The sequence below is a fragment of the Zeugodacus cucurbitae genome, chromosome 2, assembly GCF_028554725.1.
Source record: "Zeugodacus cucurbitae isolate PBARC_wt_2022May chromosome 2, idZeuCucr1.2, whole genome shotgun sequence".
NCBI lineage: Eukaryota > Metazoa > Arthropoda > Insecta > Diptera > Tephritidae > Zeugodacus > Zeugodacus cucurbitae.
This window is the reverse complement of record NC_071667.1, coordinates 57,788,092-57,801,789: the sequence shown is the minus strand read 5'-3', so window position 1 is coordinate 57,801,789 and position 13,698 is coordinate 57,788,092. Positions and strand designations below refer to the sequence as shown.

At 35.0% G+C, this 13,698-nt stretch overlaps 1 protein-coding gene and 1 long non-coding RNA gene across 6 annotated transcripts in view; one reads left to right on the top strand and one right to left on the bottom strand.

Moving 5' to 3' along the window:
* The window catches only part of LOC128919830 (uncharacterized), a 33,325-nt gene extending 22,068 nt beyond the window's left edge, over positions 1 to 11,257 (top strand). The window contains exon 3 of the long non-coding RNA XR_008469964.1: positions 10,569 to 11,257. This is a non-coding gene — a long non-coding RNA (uncharacterized LOC128919830). The remainder of the gene's footprint in view (positions 1 to 10,568) is intronic.
* LOC105214560 (aminopeptidase N) overlaps positions 1 to 13,698 on the bottom strand; it is a 134,840-nt gene that overhangs the window by 46,390 nt on the left and 74,752 nt on the right. The window lies entirely within an intron of this gene.

The window sequence follows — 13,698 nt, the reverse complement described above, 5'->3', positions numbered from 1 at the left end:
TATCGTGGCGACATTTCATGTCTATACAAAGGCTATTTCAAATTGTATGTAAAGCGTTTTTATACTCTCGCAAAAAAAGTTGCTAAAGAGAGTATTATAGTTTTGTTCACATAACGGTTGTTTGTAACACCCAAAACTAAACGAGTTAGATATAGGGTTATATATACCAAAGTGATTAGGGTGAAGAGTGGAGTTCAAATCCGAATGTCTGTCTGTCCGTCCGTCCGTCCGTCTGTGCAAGCTGTAACTTGAGTAAAAATTAAGATATCTTGATGAAACTTGGCACACTTATTTCTTGACACCATAGGAAGGTTAAATTCGAAGATGGGCGAAATCGGACCATTGCCACGCCCAATGGCGAAAACCGAAAACACATAAAGTGCCATAACTAAGCCATAAATAAAGCTATGGAAATAAAATTTGGTATCAAGGATCGCACTATGAAGGGCATATTTGGATATAATTTTTTTGGGGAAGTGGGCGTGGCCCCGCCAAAAAATAGGTTTTTTGTACATATCTCGCAAATCCATAGAGCTATATAAACCAAACTTTCTGCAGTCGTTTTTTTTGTAATTTCTTAATACAGTCCAAAAATGAAAAAAATCGGATAATAACCACGCCCACCTCCCATACAAAGGTTAGGTTGCAATTACTAAAAGTGGGTTAACTCACTAACGACAAATGTCAGAAACACTAAATTTCACATAAGAAATGGCAGATGGAAGCTGCACTCAGATTTTTTTTACAAAATGTAAAATGGGTGTGGCGTCGCCCACTTATGGGTCAAAAACCATATCTCAGGAGCTACTTGACCGATTTCAATGAAACTTGGGTGTAATAGTTTCCTAACATCCCAATGATATGTTGTGAAAATAGGCCAAATCGATTGACAACCACGCCTACTTCCTATATACCAGAACTTTGAAGACAATCTGAATCGGTTACTTTACAATATATAATGTAAGCACTAGTGAAGATATCGGTGCAGAACTTTGCACAAATACTACGTTTATAGTGTGGCAGCCCCATTATAAAAATCGCCGAAATTGGACCATAGGTTTTTAAGGCCCCATATATCGAACACGAGGACCTCGGTGCTTCTAACCTAATATTATGGTTTCCAACTTTCAATGGACTTTATACAACATATATGACGAATATGTGAGTCAAATTGTGTACTATATAATATAAATAAAGTTAAATAAATAAATTGCGAGAGAATAAAATGTTCGGTTACACCCGAACTTAGCCTTTCCTTACTTGTTTTAATTTCGACTCGTTGTTGGATCATATATCTTTCCATGAAGAAATGGCAAATCTTACTGAAGAGAAATGTCAAAAAAAGCGAAGAGGAAAAAGTTATTGAGATTTCCAAATCGAATTTCCATCATTGATAAGAGAATTTTAAATATTTCTTAATAAGTTTTTTTTAGCTAATTTAAATTCATACAAAATTATGAACCCGTATTTAACCATTTTAAACCATTTTTGTATTTTATCCACTTTGTTCAAACTTGAGAATGTCTGGATTTTTGAAAATGGTAACCATATTTACTTTTAAGAAAATATGTTTGTGTTCTCTTACCCGATACTCAAAAATCACAATGGTTTATTATCAAAGGGCTAAGCTAAATGATTTATTATAAATTTGTTGCAATACTGTCTTAACTTTCATTAGTTTGGATTAACCGTAAACTCGTATAGCTACATTTCTGGGTAATACCGTAGGTGAAACAGAAAAATGTGCGGTAATTGACGATCAAGTTCAGAACTACAATTTACTGAAAAGGTCGATTCCAACTGTACTAATATGTATTATTTTTATATCGAGTTGTAACCACGTCAAGGAGTAATAAATACCAAACTGTTGTTATTTAAATGGGGTCTTCAAACATAGATAAAAGTTGTTAATCTCAAATTAATATTTAGTTTAAATGACCTCTCTGAAGTTTACTAAAATTATTTCTAATCATGAAAAAACTTAACTCCCTAATATTTAAATGCTAGTAATCTAGTTCTCTTCATTATGCTATAGTTTTCTTACTTCAAACGTTTTTTTTCATGGTCTTAATTTAAGAGGGAATGTTAATGATGTCGTGAAGATCGGAAACTGTTTTGTGGAGGCATAATGGTTTTTTGAAGGTTTGAAATTTCACTGATAATGTTAGTAAAATTGTAAATTCGGTCTTAGGAATAAATTTAGAGATAGTTTTCGTTTCATTTAAAGTAGTAAATCTATCTAGGCCAAAAAAAATCCTGAAAACATTTATATAGATGATAAAAAAATTGTTTAAATTTATAGACGAAGGTTGAAAAAGAAAGGAAAGTAATGAAGGCATCATAAAGAATCAATAGTAATCATATTCTGCTAGAGCAAATGAATTAACAAATGAATCATTTTTCTGTTCCGAAAAGTTAATAATACTTACTTAAGATCTACTTTATATCTACTAAAACATTCCAGTGAGACTATGTAGACTATGGAAATGGAAATAAATTTTATTCAAAAAGTTAATAGACTTGATCAACTTTTATACTTCAAAATATTCTTATATTATATTATATATCATTTTAGCGAATATATATATTTTTGTAGAAACATTATGGTCAGTGATCTCAATATGTGACATTTAACACTTCTCTATTTGTTAACTCTTTTATGATCTGTACAATAACCACTGGCATTTATGAGTATGCAGTCATGCAGTCATTCACACTACTCATAATCTCAACAATTGTTAAAAATTTTATGTACAAAATAAAAATGCATAAAATACGACTACCGTCCACACATTAAACTTAAAAATATACTCGAATGCAAGTGTCTGTGTGTTGTGGTAGTAAAATTAATTACAGCATTCACACTGCCGTCGACAATTTATTTTTATTTTGAAAGCAAAACTAATAAAGCGCGTTTAAATAAAATAGCACAATCGCTATTGGTTTAAAGCAGAGAAAAATTACCATCAAATGCGATGACATAATAATGACAGTAAAATGCAAAAATAGCTATGTGAAGACATTAATTTTATTTTTAATGGCATTTTTGCTATGCACCAACACACTGTGCGCTGCTAAATGCCATGATTAACCTGCTGTTGCACATAAATTCGGATATGCCTTTATGCATACCGCCAACGAATTAACCGTAATGACATTTTCGCGCTGTCAACTGTCAACTGTCACTTTCAGCGCGTGGGTCAGCGCGCAGCTACTGTGGCAATGTCATTTGTTCATTGAGTCATCATTATTAAGTTACAAATGCGCTAATTTTAGCACTAAGATTTTTCTTCTTTTAGCTTATTTGCGCGACCACTTAGCCGGCTGACTGATTGACTAAGTAACAGACTGACCACCAAACAACTGTCGCACACTTTGTAGTTGCTGCCACCCACCCACATACTCAGTTCGTACTATAAATGTTTTTGTTTCTTTTTTTTGTTTTTCTGCTTTCCGCCCGGCGCTATTTATGAGTATTGCACTTGGTCGCTTGCCAAATAAAATTTCTAAATGCTTATTTTGTTGATTTAGCAGTGACATTGAGGGAGACTTGTGCGGCCCATTCGAATTTTGATGTTGTTTATAATTTTCAAAGCAACGCTGCCGCGACTGCATTGTGGCTGTGGACGTTGACGCTGGCGTCAGCGTCGCTGTTGACTGCATTTGTGCAAATTCGCTTTTGTTTTTGACATTTCGTGTGAAAAGTGAAATTATTCGAAATGTTCTAAGTATTTTATGGCGATATTCCACATAATTTGGCTAATTCTAGTGGGCGTGCGAGCTTGCTGATTCATTGCAGTGGCTAGTCGAGTGGCTTGTATTTCAAATTTTAAGTGATTTTATACTAATTTTTAACGCTTACTATAAACTTTTTGATTTTCTTTTGATGATTTTGTTATTTTTTGCTCATTTTCTTATTTCTTTTCGCATTTTTCATTTACTATTTACTTTTTGCTCTTGCTGCTCAACAACATTTCAAAGATCGCTCGCATACTTTGGCATGCTCATTGACTACAGTCGGAAGTATTTGCAATTAAATTTGTATTAAATTTGCATTAGTGTTGGAAAATTGTTAGCGCATTTATTTTTTATATTTTTTAATTCACACTCAGCCAATTAAAAACGTGTGCAATGCTTATGCTGGCCCGCCGTGTATACTCTCGTCTATTGAAACAAATTACGATTTTAATGACATTTGTCGATTTCCTTAATTGCCATACATACGGTTTTTTATTGCCCGTGTAACTCTGTCGGTGACTTATGCTGTTGTGGTTTATGCATTTTTTATTGGAATTTATAGTGTCTTCGGCAAACGTTTGATCATTCATCAATAAGCGTTTTGACACCTTCTTTGGCGTTGTTTAAGCATAAATAATTTTTATTGCTAATAAAGAGCATATATGGAACACGTTCATATGGTTGAAGGTATATGTTTCGAGGTTGTCATACTTGTATTTAAAAAATCAAAAAAATGTTATTAGCTTCGTAATAATGTGTTTTCACATGGAGTAGAGAGATTTTATTAAGAAAGATTTTATTCGAAATTTTTACATAATGGTTAAAAAAAACTGTGTTTCAAAAATTTGAAAAAATGTTCCGTATCATGAAACTTTGAGATTTCTTTGGTAGGGTGCAAAAACTATACTGTCTATACTCAATTTCCTTTTCATAAAATATGAATATTAATTCTAAACTCCTTTCGCAGCTCGACTGCGGTTTTTAAGAAGTATTATCCATAGTATTTTTGAAGCAACTCTTTCGAGCATTCCTAGAAAAGAGACCGGTAGGTGAACATCTATACTCAGTCGAGCTAAGATCTAATATCGCCAGCGAAAAAAAGCCCCGATTGGTAAAAATTTAAAAGGACCTGCTGAAACCATGTGAAAGAGAGTGGTTAAAATCAATCTAACGTTAGAAGAAACAAATTCTGAGATAGAGAGATGATGATCTTTTAATGTAAGGTTAGGAAATACAGTTTTCTACTAACATTCTAACAATCAAATGTTGAGAAAAAAGAGTTAAATTCAATATTGAAGTTGAGAACCAATCAATCCAATATAGAAACACACTTGTCCTAAATTAATGCTTCGTTCAATATCTGAGTCATATCGTTTCAATGGAATATAAAATACCAATATTCATAGTTTTCGGCAGAGCGTTAAGGTATTTAAGGGCTATTCGATTGGTTAATCTTCATGTTTGGCAGCAATGTTTAAAGACAAGTCAATTAGGATATGGTTATCGAGTTACTGAAAAACTTAATTGCTATTCTCCTGTCATCAAGCAAACAGTCGGCGCATTCGCGTCTTGGCTCTCACGTCACTGTTGACAGTAAAATGTCAATGTCAGTCTCAAAATCCAGCTCAGAATCACTCTTGCCAACAGGTGCTACTTTGGACTGAGTAGGCAATTGAAAAGTAAAGTCCTCTCCAAAATCAAACTCTACAAGTCGCTTATCATTCCCGTCCTGCTTTATGGTGCAGAAGCTTGGACGATGTCAACATCAGATGAGACGACACTAGGAGTTTTCGAGAGGAAAATTTTGCGCAAGATTTATGGTCTTCAGAACATTGGCAACGGCGAATACCGCAGACGATGGAACGATGAGCTTGTACGACTTATACGACGACATTGACATAGTTCAGCGAATAAAAAGACAGCGGCTACGCCGGCTAGGTCATGTTGTCCGAATGGACGAAAACACTCCAGTTCTGAAAGTGTTCGATGCAGTACCCGCCGGAGGAAGCCAAGGAAGGGGAAGCCTCCACTCCATTGGAGGGACCAGGTGGAGAGCGGAGTGGTTACACTTGGAATCTCCAACTGGCGCGAAACTGCGAAGGAAAGAGAGGAGTGGGGCGTTCTCATCGATTCGGCTATAACCGGCTAAACGGTTCAACGCCAATCACATACATACATTCTAAAGCGCAGATGGACCGATTTTGAAAGTCAAAATCCTAGCTGTATTCCCTACATGCAAAACTTGTTAGAAAAAATTACATCAGATAACAAAAAATCTTAAAACTTAAAAAATTAAAAAAAACTACAACGGCAATAATATATTGATGAGATCGACAAAAAAATCGACCAAACATAACCAAATTTGATTTCACTTAATCAATTGTATTTATTAATGATTTTGATATTTTCGGTATCTCTGAACAATTATTATCAAACAATGGGATTAAACCAATTTCAATAGCTGCTTACAACTAATTGGAATAATATACAATCAATGCAACCAACATGCCTTACTCAATAATTGAAAGTTCATTTTCAATTAAAAATGAAAGTAGTTCATAAAAACACACCAAAAAGTTACATTTCGAAAGTCAAAGTACAAAGTAATTAAAAGCGCATATCCAAAGGGAGTGTAATTGTTCCACTACGCTTATTGCAACTGAGTTCAAATTTCTCAAAATTTACTCACATACATATGTATGTAAGTAACCTTTAGTCATCACGAATTCAATTCAAATTTACAAAATTACACGCTTCAAGCGAGCCAGCGTCAACATGACCTAACCCACCCGAAATTGTTGTACAAATGGCTGATTACTCAAAAAAATATGCTCAGTCATAAATCAACACGAAATCATTTACATTTTAACCAAAGCAAATATGTACAGCACTCATACCAAGGCAAAAATCAACAATAAATTATCTCACAAAACTTCGCTTAAGCGGACAGACAGACAGACAGACAGTCATTTGCGCAGCAACACAAGTGCGGTGCTGGAAGCGGAGACGCCGCCGGAGACAAAGCCGACGCTACACGCCCACTGTTTCCAATTGTACGGAGCGTTTGTTGTAGTTGCGTATAGTAGGGAATACAACAACAATAAAGATAACAAAAGCCGGCCTAGTAACCTTCGACTTTAGTCAAGGCATGTGAATGAGTGTGGAGTACATATAAAAGGTTTTTTTTCTGCGAATTTCACTGCCCACAAACTAAATTGCGCGTATTTAATCAAAAGTAATAAGTGACAATAAAGTGGCAAATATATATGTATTAGGGTGATCCGTGAAAAGTTCGATCGAGCGATTTTTCGACCTCTCTGCGTCAATATGATTTTTCTGTGTCACCAACTGATTATTTTGAAATTGCTAAAGCCTAAAACAGAATTCTTAATGACTTTTTAGTTTTTAATGAATCATGAATAATGCATTTTTAAAGACTTCTTGTCTAGTTCCGTATATCCTCGCTCGACCAAAAAACATATTCTTTATTGGTTTATGAGTCCCTGAAGGTGTTGAATGGTTGTATTTTATTGAAACCACAATCGTTCGCTTAATATTGTAGGACTTCTTATCACCATTGTTGTTTCCTTAACCTCTGTAACATTTAAATGTTCTGGTAATCTCTTTGAGTAATTTTGAATATGTCTAAGACACGACAATACTTCGAGTAAAGTTTCCAAGTTGTTCATGGTCAGACGATCCGATCTCGGTGAATCTGCGGTTCATTTGTTTACTAAACCTGTCTACTTGAAGAGTTTTCTGTCGGAAGCTCTCTATTAACTCCAGTTTTCGGCTGCCAGACCATTGTGCCTTCAGGCAGATGTAGCTGCCATTAAGGTAGCAGTAGATAACTGCTTCGAAGTGCGGCATCCTTCAGAGAGGTGTGTATTCGCCCCGTTAGTATAGCGGTAATACTGTCCTTGGATTTGATGACAGTATACTCCTAATATCGTTATCAGTAGCTTCGAACTACTTTATAATCCGACTTGTGTTGGACCCGGTCACCATAGAATCGTTGAAAACTGCAAAGCGGAACAGCTTGCAAGAGAGAATACCCTAGCAACATTGACGCCGAAATGGAAACGTGTGGGCAGTCCGTGATCCATTTGCACAGACTACGCGCGAGCTCGCCAAATACTGGAGAACAACCTGCGCAGTAGGGAGGTCTTTCTGGCCCACAGTGGATCGAAAACGGTCTTTACAGCTACTGCTGCTTAGTAAGGCTCATCTCTCCGCGATCATTTGTGGGCTTACTGGTCATTGTCTAATAGGCACACACGTGGTAAGGCTAGGGATCAAGTCAGACGTTAATTGACAAAGCTGTTTGGAGGAATCGAAGAGGAATCACCCAAACACTTCCACCTTCAATGTCCAGCACTCGCAAGACTGAGGTTAAAGTACCTCGATAGGCATATCATCGGCGAATCCAGCGAAGTGACTGTAATCGAAATTAGCCGACTTAAGACCTTTATAACAGAGTTTAAACGCTTTGTCACACCATAAGGGTCTTAGTGATCCGTTAGAAGTTTTCCGAATTAAAATGGACAGTCGAATTTGTCTAAGTGAGATTCGCTGCACATGCAGATCTACCCCTTAACGTATCCTAACATAGCTTATCCTAGGGCATACCCTAATGTGCATATGTATAAGCCCATATGCATTCCAATTGCCTACAGAATATCGTTTGTAGCTGGCGGCATGTGGCATGGGCCCCAATGCGACTGTTGGCATGCGCTTAACAACGACGCTGCAAAAAAAGTGTGGAGCACAATTACAACAAGTGTTAGTTTACACACCTTTTCTTGTATTTGTTGTTTTTGTCATGTTGTTGTCTAATTAAATTGACATTACTCGGCGCCCAATGACAAAGAGGAATCGCAAGTGACATGTGTGCTGTTGTCGCTGAAGCGTCAAAGCAAATAACCAATTAACAACAACAACACTCACACAAAGCACTACAACTACACATAGTAGTAGTGGACACTTGAGTTTGTTCGAAAATTAATTTATTATTAGCAAATTCATTCACAGAAGCTGACTAAACAATATTAATGTTTTGGCTACGCTTAAACCACTGTGTGGGTGACCTATATTTGCGAGCGGAAGCCATAAGTGGCTGTCTAAAATACATATAAATAATAAAATTGTGCTAAAAAAATATTTTTTCATTTATATAGATGACTTCTGAAAACAATAACAAAAGCAAAAACAAAAAAAAAAAAAAACAGTCGAAATGACAGCATACACTTGTTTCTTTACCGCAATGACAAATGGCGCACAGTTTGACCGTGAAAAGAGTTGGACATTTTTCAACATATGGAAATAAATCAACCGCCAATGTCACAGTGCTTTTGATAGAAAACAAGTGGCTTTTCAAACGCAATAATAACAAGAAACATTGGCATATTGAACTCGGCTACCGTTAATCGTAAGCTGATGACATAATTTGACTGTCCCACTGTTGGGATACGGTTTATTATGACATATTCTTACATATTTATATTCGTATGTATGCCAATAAGATTAGATACTTCCCTTCTCTTCGCGGAGGCGTTTCGATCAAAGTAAAATATTGTTCTAATTTATTCAAATGTATTAATTCGTTAAATTACATATAATGGCCGTCATCGATTCGTCATTACACTGCTTACTAGGTGTGGCCTCCGCTCGCTCTTCTCAAAAATTTACATATGAAAACAATAACAACGTTATAAACGATGTTTATACCAGTCTGAGTGATTTATGCCAGTTGTTTGTTCTATTCGCCACTCATCAAGGTTACGGTATAAGGAATATGCCTACTAATATGTATACTGGCTTATATATCCACTAGTAATAAATGTATGTTCAGCGGACTAACCTTTATATATGACTCTGAAACAAGGTCTAATAAGTTCCCGATTCATACATACGAGTATATCGTTACTAAGACTAGATTTTATGCATGATTTTGGCGGTTTGACCTAATTCAGTTCATAATCGCTTAATGACTTTGTGAATTACTTACACTCACTGAGTAAATTGTCTGACAATGATCTCTACCAATGCTTGGGGCATAAAGCAGTAAATAACCTCAAATATTTTGCAAAGTAGTTATATTTCCTGCCTAAAGCTAAATTGGTGAGTGGCTAGAGTGGCGAGCCAAAAATGCCGAAGCAGCGCATTAACTACACAATAGAGTCGGAAACAAAATGAGATGACATAGAAAATTCTATAGAATACCTCATCATACATAAAAGAAGGCGATTTGTATTGGTTACTTCTTGGAAGTTCTAAGCAAACAGCAGCGCATAACTACGTCCTGATGAATGCAGAATTTGCGCTTTGCCCAGCAGGTTGACATGAAATCAGAGATTGCAAATGTTTGAAGCCGCGTTGAGTTAGTGGAAGCAGAAGCAGCTTGTTGGAAAAATGGATCGAAATGTTGAAGCTAATTTACAGTACATAAATCTAAAATAATTTATTTTTTGATTTCAACTATTTAAAGACAATTACATTTCTTGGATAACTGAAAATGTTTCGAATAAAACTTCGACTTCGAGCTCAACTTTGGTCAATATTATAAGCGTTTGTTTTTGATGACTTATTGAGTTTTTACTGTTGACAGCTCACGCTTATCGTAATAATTAAGTACTTTTTGGATACTTTTTGAATGTTGAAGGGGATAAAAATGTTTTGATTTTGATATTATTATTGATTGAACCAGCTTTTATCCTTGGAATAAGTCTTTTTGGGAACGGTTTCCTGGAGGTATATTTTGACTCTAGATAGTTTTAAGTTATTTCTATAAAGTTTTTTCAGAGAAATCTAACTTATACTTTTATTTTCAGCAATCCTACGGAATTTTGGTTAGTTGGTAAGTCTTTAGGCCTAATTATTAGTATATATATATGTATATATTTGGCGTAGGAACTGCTTTTAGCGACTATAGCCGAATCGATCAGAGCGCGCCTGGAAACACCAAGTGAAGCCATGTCACTTTCCACTTGGTCTTTCCAACGGAGTGGAGGTCGTCCTCTTCCGCGGCTTCCTCCAACCGGTACTGCATCGAACACTTTCAGAGCTGGAGTGCTTTCATCCAATCGTCGTATAAATCGTTCCATCGTCTGCGGTGTTTGCCGTTAGCAACGTTTAGAGGATCATAAATCTTGCGCAAAACCTTTCTCTCGAAAACCCCAAGAGTCGTCTAACTAGATCAAAATTGGACTGTATTTGTACTGACCAAACGTAACTTAAACTAAGGTTATGGTATATTTAAAAAAAAAATTGCTATAATTCCGTAAATATTAGATGTGAAAAAGGAACTAAAGTATAGAGAGCCAAAATAGAGAATTAATAATCATAAAAACTGAATGGTTACATAAACTAACTTAATCAAAGGTTACGAATAAATTTTCTAGAAAATCTATAAAAGGAACTAAAGTATTGATAGCCGATAATTGAGAACAAGAGAGAGAATATATGTACCTTAACGAGGGTTTACTAAGTTTCTACAGACAAAATTAAATTTCCTACGGGGTTAAACACCTCTTTCTATGCAAAATCTGTTTGTGTAGATCTAATGCCTTCGACGAGCATTAGGCATATTGTGCTCAGCAGTTAGCTTTGATGGATGTGCTGCGAATGCATGAATGATGGAGCCAAAGTACTATAGCTCACAGCGCATAAATGACTTACGAGTTTGAACAGAAAATGTGGTTGTAGTTGTTGTCGTTGGTGGCATAGTTGGAACGCGGGCGGTGGTCAATAACACTTGGTCGCTTGTCGTCTGTCATGCGCGTGGGGCACAATTCACAGATCACAACTACAAGATATTGCTGAACGCGCATGAAACGCTGCATTAATTCGCCGAATAAATGAAGCAAAGCGCGAATGCTGAAGTCGGCGCGTTTTAATAAATTTGCGTATGCAAATTATCCGCGCAGATAAGTAGAATGCGCTGTACTGAGTGATTTGCGCTATGAGATAGTGCCGAACGCTAAGCGGTAGAGCAAATGGTTACATATATACATACATATATGTATTAGTGAAGGTATATATTTTCATATATTTCTAATGCATTTGCTATGTCTGAATTTCGCTTTGAGCGCCGCGTGCGCATTTTCTGCTTAATTAGAAAATTATTGCAATCTGCGTGATTTGCGATTTGTGGCCAAGAGCATTGCCGATTTCTATACAGTTATTAAACTTGGCATTATTGAGTTGCGCAAGCGTTTTAGCACGGTTTTCGTGTGAATTCGGAAATTTATTCTATTAAAAAATGTGAACTGCAAGTGTCTAAGCAACCCTCACTTCTAAAAATATAATACTGACTAACAAAAAAAAAATATATTTATTTAACTTGAAAAATATAATATTGACAGACAACAGAAAGCACTTAACCTCATTTACGGCGCACTTCAATAAGTCAGTAATTTAGTTAAATATATTCTGACACCTTAAGATACAGATCTGATGCGGTTCTAACTCCAAAGTTGAGCTTGTCTCTGTTACGTTTAATGAACCTCATTTATAACTGTCAAAGTACTTGTATTTATATACATACGTACATATATATATATGTATGTCACACCTCATCCGTTGTGATCTCAGGTGATTTTAAATAAAATATTCCATACTTAGTTTATTCGTAAGTAAATGCGCCTAAATTCGGTTAAAATATTACCTGGAATGAGAAGGAAAGAGAAAAAATATAATTATTATATTTAGTAAAAAGAAATATATTTTATAAATATTTATAAAATAATATGAAAATAATATTTATTTAATTTTTTTTTTCAATCTCAACACCACATTTTTTTATCAAAATTTTGCTTATCGATACTTTTTGAAAACTAAAAGTTAGAACTATCACATCAATATGTACCCATCCTACAAATATGCTTCATTTATCACACCAAAATCTAACTTAACTTAACTTCTTCCCTCTTCAGTGCAAGTCACTTTCCACCGGGTTTAATTTTGACAGAGTATATTTAGACGCACTTATGCAGCTAACTGGTTGCCACGTCCAAGCTGGCGCCTAGTGTCAATAAAAACGTCAATAAGCATATCACCAATGTCAAGTCAAGCGTTTACTAATTAAATATTTGCACAATTTAGTGTGGTTGTGCGCTTAAATGTGGGCAACAACAAAAAATCGCATGTTGCAGTAAATTACGAATGTTGGTAGGCAAATGTTTGTCAGCAATTTCAATTTAAAAAAACATCTAACGCCATTTAAACCGACGTGTGCTCATAAATTACGTTTGAATTTGCAAATACAACATTATGCAGAAATGTTGATTTTTCCATTTTTTTAATTAAAAAAATGTTTGAATAACTTGAACTTTACTAAAAATGTTATAGAAATTACATATAGCATAAAATCTAGAATCAGAATTTTTTTTAAATTTTGTGGATTATGTTGAATAATTAATCATTAAATAAAAGAAAATTGACTATTGAAAAACTTTTAAAAGATTATGGCTAAATATATATAATATGAGCATTAGTTCTTTAAAACTTTTTTTGAATTAAACTTTTTTTTAGTTTATTCTGCCTCTATAGCATTTTCAAATATTTATTTCGAAACTCAAATATTGAGTTTTTGAAAGCGATCTACGATTTTCACTTTTATCAAAAAGTTCATTCCGCTTAAAGTGGAAGGGCGATTAAGGACCAAAATTCTCTATGTAAACAAAACCAGTTCAGTTTTCAGACCCAGGCTTTTTAGCAAAGTTATGTATCTAACTTGGTAACCTATCATTTTATCTTCTAAAAAAATCTAGTTTTTTGAAACCTCTTCTTAGTAAGAAAGACAACGTCTCTCGAGTCGGCTGAAAATCACTCCATTTTGTAGTCTAAGTGCAAACATAATGATCCAATGATAAAGAGATATTTGATAAATTTATATTTTAATTATTAAAAAACATAATTCCAATCGGGGATGATATAGTGAGTGATCTTTCAACTTTTCGA